The sequence below is a fragment of the Dipodomys spectabilis genome, unplaced genomic scaffold, assembly GCF_019054845.1.
Source record: "Dipodomys spectabilis isolate Male_0828 unplaced genomic scaffold, ASM1905484v1 ptg000533l, whole genome shotgun sequence".
Taxonomy (NCBI): Eukaryota; Metazoa; Chordata; class Mammalia; order Rodentia; family Heteromyidae; genus Dipodomys; species Dipodomys spectabilis.
Genome location: NW_024871210.1, coordinates 3347317 through 3356575, shown reverse-complemented (window position 1 = coordinate 3356575; position 9259 = coordinate 3347317). Strand labels below are relative to the sequence as shown.

The 9259-nt window shown below is 34.5% G+C and overlaps 1 non-coding gene across 1 annotated transcript; it reads left to right on the top strand.

Annotated features, from left to right (window-relative positions):
- Positions 1-7975: 7975 nt before the first annotated feature.
- On the top strand, positions 7976-8044 carry Trnaa-ugc. The gene has a single exon. It is a non-coding gene; the product is annotated as a tRNA-Ala (tRNA).
- Positions 8045-9259: the final 1215 nt, after the last annotated feature.

Below are 9259 nucleotides of genomic sequence, written 5' to 3'. Positions count from 1 at the left end.
TTGTTTATATGCAACCAATGTCTCATACAGAAAAAAAAAATATTTGAGCATTTTATATTTTGATGACTGAACTTTGTATAATATTTCTAAATTATGGATAACAGCATTAATTAAATGAAAATTATTCCACAAAATTATCAATAATCCACTGTGGCCCAGTAGACCTATGAAGAATGCTTTACCAGTATCATGTCATTTACTGAAAATATACCATGGTCTTGCAACTTGATTAACAGCTAGGAAATATGACTGAACAAGTCCTGATGAAAGATGTAAAGTAAAAGTACGAGGAAAGTGAGAAAATATTGAGGCTCATATTGTGAGATTTCTACTTCAGTTCCGTAGTTAGAAAATATCTTCACTTAAGTATGTAGTTGCTTGGAGTTATAATAAATACAGCAATGTTTATAGGACATTTAATTAGTCAAAAGTCAAACCACTGAATTTTAGAGAATTGGAGAACAATGTATGTTATTTAGATTGAAGACAGAAAGGAAGAAAATGAACTAGTACATGCTAAAAGCTGAAAATAAATTGAACCTATCATTAAATGTGACAATATGAATGAGTCTCACCAACTACAGCAAGTAACCTTACCCTCTGAAGAAAGAAAGCTTACATCAAGCAGGTATGTCTACTGTTGTTGTCCCTTGTTTCCAGTGTGCCTTTGGGATGGGGATCTACTTATTGTATATTTACATAACCATATTTTTTATTGTGAAAATACCATACATAGGGGTTACAGTTACATGGCCAAGATAATGAATATATTTCTTATCAAATATTATTGTCACCTCCTTTTTCCCCTTCCATTGCCTTCCCATCTCCCTACCCCACATAACCATAATTTCTTTGTCAACATTACTCAGTTTATTGAACACCACCCCACATGATGGCTCCCAGAAAGAGCAAATTTCGAAAGCGAAGATACCACAGCGTGCCCTAACTTTTCCCTTTTAGAATTCCTGAGAATTGTGCTGTGGTTCAGTAGAATTGAACTTTGGGTGGAATTCTTACCCTTTGTAACTCACATATAAAAATGTCCAACTGCTTATATCTATTTGCCCTTGCCTACCCTTCATCTAGGTTCGATTGGTACACTCATTTCATGTGCACTTTTCATTCTTTGTAATTCCAGTGTTCATATGAATAGAAATCATAAATTTGGACATTATATATTAGGTTTCAATCAGGGTGATTATAGGGCAGTAGAAGAACCTCCTCAAATGACCTCCCAAAATTCACGACTGCCTATTGAAGACATGTACTCATATGAAGAAGCCTTTACCACTATCATATCAATTACCCGAATCTTACCAAACCAGCAGGCATTACTTCAGAGTTTGTTAAGGAGGATTTGAAGGATGAATGTGGAGATAGGGAAAGATAGTAAAACTTGTGATATAGTAAGTTTTGTCTAGCTGTCATGAATAAAAGTAAATGCTTACAAATAATTATCTTCAAAAAGAGAATATTAGTTGAATAATATTTTACTGTGTCACAGAACCCAGCCTGGAGCCATTCTCAGGATTTATGTTCACTGAATTTCAATTGATTTTGTAGGCTGTTGTAGGGGGTGGAACCCTCTGTTTACCTAGTAGAAAGCCACTCCTGGAGGCGCATTTTCCTCTGCCTGGGCTGGGTGACTTTTTCCTGGGTGGAGTTGAGCCTGGTAGGTCTGGGCTGATTCCTGTGACCTGCTAACTGATTTTCCTGTTTACTCCCAATGTCTGAATTGGTGCTAGCAGCTCAGCCAGGCCTTTTGCACTATCAAAGATGGATATCTCTAGTAGTTGGGTGGGGGATTGGTGGACATCCCTCCTCTGTTTCCTAAAAAGGAGTGAGGATGTCAAGCTTCTACTCACACCTCCGGAGTGTTGGTTCGTGGGTCGTCTCTGGTCTGCAGTCTTCAGGATGAAGGTATCTGCTCATTTTCAGTTCTTGCTGGTGTTGAGTAGAATTCACTTGCTGGCTCCTCTGGCACCTTTGTTCCATACTTTCTTTGTTGCAGGTATGGTGGCAGTGGCCACCACCTCTGTGGCAAGTGCTCAGAAATATCTCCTTGCCTGGATTTTCCTCTCTGGCAAAACGCTCTGTACTGTTATAGCACACTTGGTGTAATTATCTGGCCTAGGATTGTTCACCGGAACACTAAAACTGCTTTCTATGTGAGAGCTTGTTTAGCCTCCAGCGTCTCCTCCCCCATCTTCCTAACACTTCACCAAATATTTTGTATTTAATTATTTTGTTGTTTCAAAAATAAAAAAGGTTGAAATATATTCAGATGCCAGTGGCTCTCACCTATAATCATAAGTACTCAGGAAGCTGAGATTTGAGGATCTCAGTTTGAAGCCAGCCTGGGGAGAAAAGTCGATGAGATTCGTAACTGCAATTAACTCCTCAAAAACATCCAGAAGATTTGCTAAAGATCAAGTGGCAGAACACTAGCCTTAAATAAAATGAGCTCAGTCACTGAACACAGGCTCTGAATTGACATCTCTTGGCAGGCAAAAATCAAACAAACAAAAAACAACGGTAATAAATAATAGCCATAAAAATTATTAAATATTTAATAAAATCATATTTTAAGATCATTTTTTAATTTCTTATCACATACCAGACTTTATGCTCATACCACCTAGATTACTCAAAAAGTTTTTAGTTTGTGAGAAATAAGATAATCCTGTGAAATATAAGAAGTTTTCAATATATAAAAAATGTATTATGTGTAAAGTAAATTTTATGGTACTTTTGTTTTGGAATCTTTTGGGAAGAAATAATAAAATATTAGTAAACTATTCAGGTAAGAAGTAGCCAAGTGCCTCAATGTTAGCCTTGAATATGTAACCTAAAGTTTTAAGAAGGTTAAGACAGAGGACTAGGGGCATGTTATTAATTTGAAAATAGATAATAAATAAGCATGAGAAGTCAAGGTCATGTATTAGACAAAGTCTTGGCAAAATAGCCTGATTGACAAGCAATTAAGATGAAGTTGGAGACAGAGACATGTAGAAGTCTGGCAAGAACATAATATAAATAGGAGTGTGACTCTGTAGCCAGACTTAACAAGTTGAACAGAGGTCCCTTAGATCATAATCAAAATGAGAGAAGGAACACACTCATTAGGATCTATCAACCTACATGATAGAGAAAAGTTAGTGAGCGTAACAATTAGGGAAAGAATGAAAAGGCAAAACAAATCAACTCAGGATGATTGAAAACTCTCGACCAAAAGTGGGGGGAACAGAAAAAGGAAAAGATACTCCATTAAACTGATTGCTTACACATGTATATTTTATAGTTTGTGAGGAATAAAGAGAAAGTGAAGATGAGCAGCATAGTTATGTAGTTTAATAAGAGGACTATGAGCCCCTTACAATATTTTACACATTGAAATTGACAAAATGCTTGTTGAAGCCAGGTCTCTCTTCTAATTTAGTAAATATCAGATAGTGGCAAGTCTTCTTTAGCAGGCATTTTGTCCGTGTTTAGAACAGATGAAAATGAGTTATGAAATGATAAAACATATGAGAAAGTATATGTATTTGTTTCCATTTAATTACAATTAACAAATGTCTGACCCAGTTTGAGAAAGTCAAATACATTAACATAGTGTTATCTCCAAAAACACAGACGTAAGTTGAATTTCACAGTAGTATTTACCTAATAACAGAGGAGTACATGACTCAGAGTTCTCTTTTTAAAATTTTTAAGAATTTTACTGTCTTCAGAATTGTTTCTTTGAATTCCACCTAATCTGTTTGAAACGTGCAGAATTCCCCATCCAATATGTAGAAAGTTTACAATGGCAGGTACATACATAGAGTCAATAATGCACAGCTCAACTCCATTGTTCTGATAAGTGGGATTTAAATGTGATTGTCTTCGATTTAGTGTGATTGTGGTTGGCAGGTTTGATGAGGTGGATAATTTGTAAGAAGAGTAAAGCAGGAAATGGATAGTAAAAGGACAAGCTGATATATATACAACCCTACTATAGTGTGTGTTGTATCCCAATTCTGTTTTGCAGATGTTGTAAAAAATAATCAGAGCAAGGACAGAAATGTAGAGTAAGGAATTTTTGGGCAAAGGGACCAAGATAAATAGTAATGTCATTTGTTTATTTCCCCACTGAGGTACTATGAAATGGAATGTAGTGAGTAAATGACATCACGTTTTTCCTTCAGAATATTGAGTTATATTCAACTTTTATTAGAATAGTGGATGACAGGAAATTTCAAATAATTTATAGTCATTTGATATTATGTTGAAAATGAACTTTACAAATTTCGTGAAGGGGGTAAGTTGTGAAGTTGGGTGGGAACGGATTGTAAGGAAAAAAAAAGAAAAAGGCAACAATGCTTGATAGGAAAAACACTCATTACGTTGATCATATATCAGAAACACCTCTATACAGTATTTTTACAATAAAAAACAATGAAACTCAGCTAATAGTTAAGTTAAAAACAATCGCATTTATTAGCTGTTTTTTTGTATTTTTATTGTAAAAATAGTGTACAGCTGGCCAATAAACTTTACAATCACTTTTCTGCTGCTTCCACTTTTTAAGTCTAATACTGTGTCTCATCATTTGACGTACAGGTTCTGTGGTACTCCAAAATGCCATAGAATCTTTCACAAGAAGTCCTGAGTAGCATCTGCCATTTCAAATTCTTCTTTTCCAGCATAATGTTGAAAATGAAATAATTTCAAGACTATTCTATCAGTTCCATATGAAAAATTGCAAAGATATATTTTTAATAATAAGGAGAATTATGGCAAATAGTAAGATGAATGAAACTGATTGAACTTACATTTTATTATAGCAAAACTGGTTTATATTTATGTAATCTGAATTTACAGAAAGAAATTGACAATATTATTTCACATTCGTCTCACATCACCATGAAAATGACTCAAAAGTATACATTTTTATCATTTTATCTACGATTTTACTTAATCTTTCTAATTAATCTGAGAATTTTATTGTACCTCCTTTGGAAAACAGAAAATTAATCTGACCTGACCTGACAATCCTCATATTATTCACCCATTGCCAACATATCGAGCAATTAAGAAAACATCAGAGTTCATTATTTGATATCTACCAGCTTAGTAAGTTTTTAATAAAAGACTAATATTTATTATTTAGTTATATCACAATGTTATGTGAATTTGTAATTAGTCTTAGTTATAACTCATATGCAATTTAACATTCTAAACTTGCTAAAATTTAAAAGCCAATTTTCGGATTTAAACATTAAAAATAATTCACTTATGGCTTTCAATAATAGCATTCCTTCCTTTTGATGTTGGGTTATAGATTTTCAGAAGCTTTCTTATTTTTGCTTCTTTTTTTGTATCTAATGTCCTTGGCCTAAGGTTAAGTCAAACAGAGAAGGGCTCATGATACATGCATGAATATTCATTGGAACTTAAATTAAATAGAGATGCTGCTTTCTAAGTTTCATCCTCATAGTGGTTCATTTTTTCTTCTGATATGATGGCATCAAAAAAGTCTCAATCAAGGTGAATTTATTCATTTACTTTTTTATTTTTTAATTGTCCAAATACCATACAGAAGGCTTACAATTACATGAGCAAATTAATGAGTATATTTCTTACCAAGCTCTGTTTCCTCTTCCTTTGTTTTCCCTTCCATTCCCTTCCTATCTCCACCTCCCACCCCCTACAACCCTGGCCCCCACTTTGTATCCTGCAAATTTGTAAATTTGTAAAGTTCGTTTTTCGACATCACGTCTTGTACATCTTATTGCCGCAATGGGTCCAATTCTATCCCTATTTAAACAAGTACTTTTTGCCCTTTCCCTTCACAAATTATACCAACATCAAATACAGTGAAAATACGGGATATACCGTGGGGCAAAGGACATTTATTTTCATTTAAGAAGAAAATATAGTTTGTTATTACCAGTGGACACCTAATGAAACATGAAAATGATATTCACAATGTGGGTATTAGAGAAAAATTTGCTTTTTGTTACTATTTGTGTTGTTTAAAGAATTTTTTATTGTAAATATGCTGTAGAGAGGGGTTACAATTACATGAGTGAATTAATGAGTATATTTCTTTTCAAGAATTATTGCCTCCTCATTTGTTTCCCAATCCAGTCCCTTCCCATTTACCCTGCCTCCGTCCCTGCCCATCCTATCCATCTCTTCCCTCCTTCCTCCCTCCTTGCCAAAGTTATAAAGATTGTTTTTGGACATATCGTCTTGTACATCTCATTGTTGCAAAAGGTCCACCTGCATCCTATTTAAACAGTTTGTTTACTCCCTTCCCCTGACCAATACAGTGCAAACAAAGGTTACACACTGGGGGGTGGGGGGGAGGCATACAAAGGAATAGAAAGATTACGAGGACCTTACAAACAGAAAAAAATAGCAAGAAAGTAAAAAAAAAAAAAAAACCACTTCAGTCCTTAATTTGGGCTTTATTTTGATTAATATCATCTTATCTGATCTTTTCTGCTTGTCTCTGACAAATACGTTATTGCAAATAAGCGAAACAATGGGAACTATGTTTCTTTGGGCCTGGCTTACTTCACTTAATATAAATTTTTCCAAGCAGAACATTTATTAATAAAGACCCAGAGACACAACAAATCTAAGAAAAGTTGGAAAAATGGCACTGCCTGAAGTCGCAGTGCTTCTGCATGGCAAAGGACATAGTTAGCAAGGTTAATAAAAAGCCCTTGGATTGGGAGAAGAAATTTACTAGCCATACAATGGACACGGGTCTCATACCTACAATATACCTGGAACTCAAAATATTAAATTCCCAAAAACAAATCCTCAAAGAAACAACTTCCCAATAATAAGTGTGCTAAAGACTTACGGAGAAACTTCTCTGAACAGGAAATGAGAATGGCCAATAGACACAGGAAGACATGCTCAACCTCTCTTGCCATAAAAGAAATGCAAATCAAAACAACATTGAGATTCCACCTCACCCCAGTTAAAATGGGTATAATGAAGAACTCTAATAACAACAGATACTGGAAGGGATGTGGACAGCAGCAAACCCTACTGCATTGTTGATTAGAGTGTAAATTTGTTCAATCACTTTGGAAAGTAGTATGGCACTTCCTCAAAAGATCCATATCGAGATCCCCTATGACCAAGCAATCCCACATTTGGGCATTTACCCAATGATCACAAACAAGTCTATACTAAAGTTAGCAGCACGACTATGTTTATAGCAGCATTATTACCATAGCCAAGATAGGTAACCAGCCCACATGCCTGCCCCTCAGTAGATGAACGGATCTAGAAAATACTGTACATAGATACAATGGAAGTCTATGCCTTGATTAGAAAGAATAACATTGCCTATCTTTTTGAAAATGAAAAGACTATTTCCGATGTTATATCAGACATTTCCATACAGAAGGAACACTCAATGCCATATCACATCTCTGAAGTATTAGAAAATTGTTATTAAAATTAACATTTATTCCCTATTGCTTTCTCTCTTCATATAAGCTTATGTTAGAACATTTGGTATTATTACTCCATTTTAGTAACTGCATTCTCCACAATAATAAGATTATTTTATTCAATTAAAATAACACTTTCTCAACAATCATCCACAAAGACAAAACTTGCATTTTTAAACTATATATTAATTTGACTAATTTCAAATTTCATACAAATGTCTGATAGAGAATAAAAGTAATTTTTTGCTGTCAATAATTTATTTTCATCCTTGGCATTGCATCAGTTAGCAGTTTAATTATTTTACTATATACTAATCTAATTTATGAAAATAGCATATTGTTTGTCATTTTTCTTTTGGTGTATATTTTCCACTTATTACTTATTATAAATATACATATTATTAGAATTCATATAAAGAGTTTCAGTAGAAACACTTTTTTCTTTGTTTACCCTTCACATCCCTTCCCAAAGGAGGAGGCTTCAATGCTTGATAAGAAATGTACGCATTGGGGCTGGGAGGTGGCTCAGTGGTAGAGCACTTGCCTTGCAAGCAAGAGGCCCTGGGTTCGATTCCTCAGCACCACATAAGCAAAAAGAAAAAAGCCGGAAGTGGCGCTGTGGCTCAAGTGAAAGAGTGCTAGCCTTGAGCTGAAGAGCTGAGGGACAGCGCCCAGGCCCAGAGTTCAGGCCCACGACCGGACCCCCCCCCCCCAAAAAAAAGAAATGTACGCATTATCCTGCCCAAGTAATTGTAACCCCTCTGTACAGTATGTTCAAAAAAAATAAAATAAAATTTAAAAAAAAAGAAAGAAAGGAAGAAAATAAGAAAGAAAAAAATGCTCTCTTTTAATGGTAAAATATTATCTTGTCCAAAATCTGTCATGATTAGTACAGGGAAAATAAGAATTTTTCTGTCTTGACACTAAACTTAAGCATAAATCTAAATAAAATTCAAAAAAAAAAAAGAAACTCTTTTTTCTAAGCATTTTATTTTAGTGTCTTTTGTATTTTCTATTCTTTACTGTGTTCTTGAATTCCAGTAGTTTCTGTTAGCTTTAGTCTAAGATTTTGTCTGATTCTAATTTCTTAGGATATGAATTGGGCTATTTTATTATTTTTTATGTCAGTCATGGGTCTGAACTCTGAGCCTGGGTTCTGTCCCTCAACTTTTCAGTTCAAGGATAGTATTTTCACACTTGAACCCTTTCCAGCTTTTTTTTCTGCTTTTATGCTGCTGAGGAGTTGAACCCAGGACCTCATGCATGCAAGAAAAGCACTCTTCCACTAAGCCACCTTCCAAGCTCCAAATTATGGTCTTTTCCTGGTTGCTCTAATATTCAAAATACAGAGTAACATAACCTAAATTCCTCTAAAAATAACAGGGTACTATTCAAAGTTGCTATCTCTAATTCATAAGAGAATATTCCCAGTTATTCTCTCATTTCCCTAACAAAATTACTGTCATTCATTACCCTGAATCATAACCTCTAATCATTTTATTCTCTTTTGCTATTATTACTTTTAATAACATTCTATCAGTAATCTATAATTAACAGAAGGAGAATATTTTGGTACATGGAAAACACCAGAAATTAACTTTTTTTGAGTGTAAAAAATATAATTTGGATCTCTCCCATTTCCCTCTTTGTCAAGAAGATTCAACATTATCTGCACAGCAAGTTCATTTGTAACAAATGGCTTGAGTTTTTTTTATTGGAGACAATCTTTGTCTCTGTATCTCTCTGTATTACTGTCTCTGTCTCTCTCTGTCTCTGTCTCTGTCTCTCTCTCTCTCTCT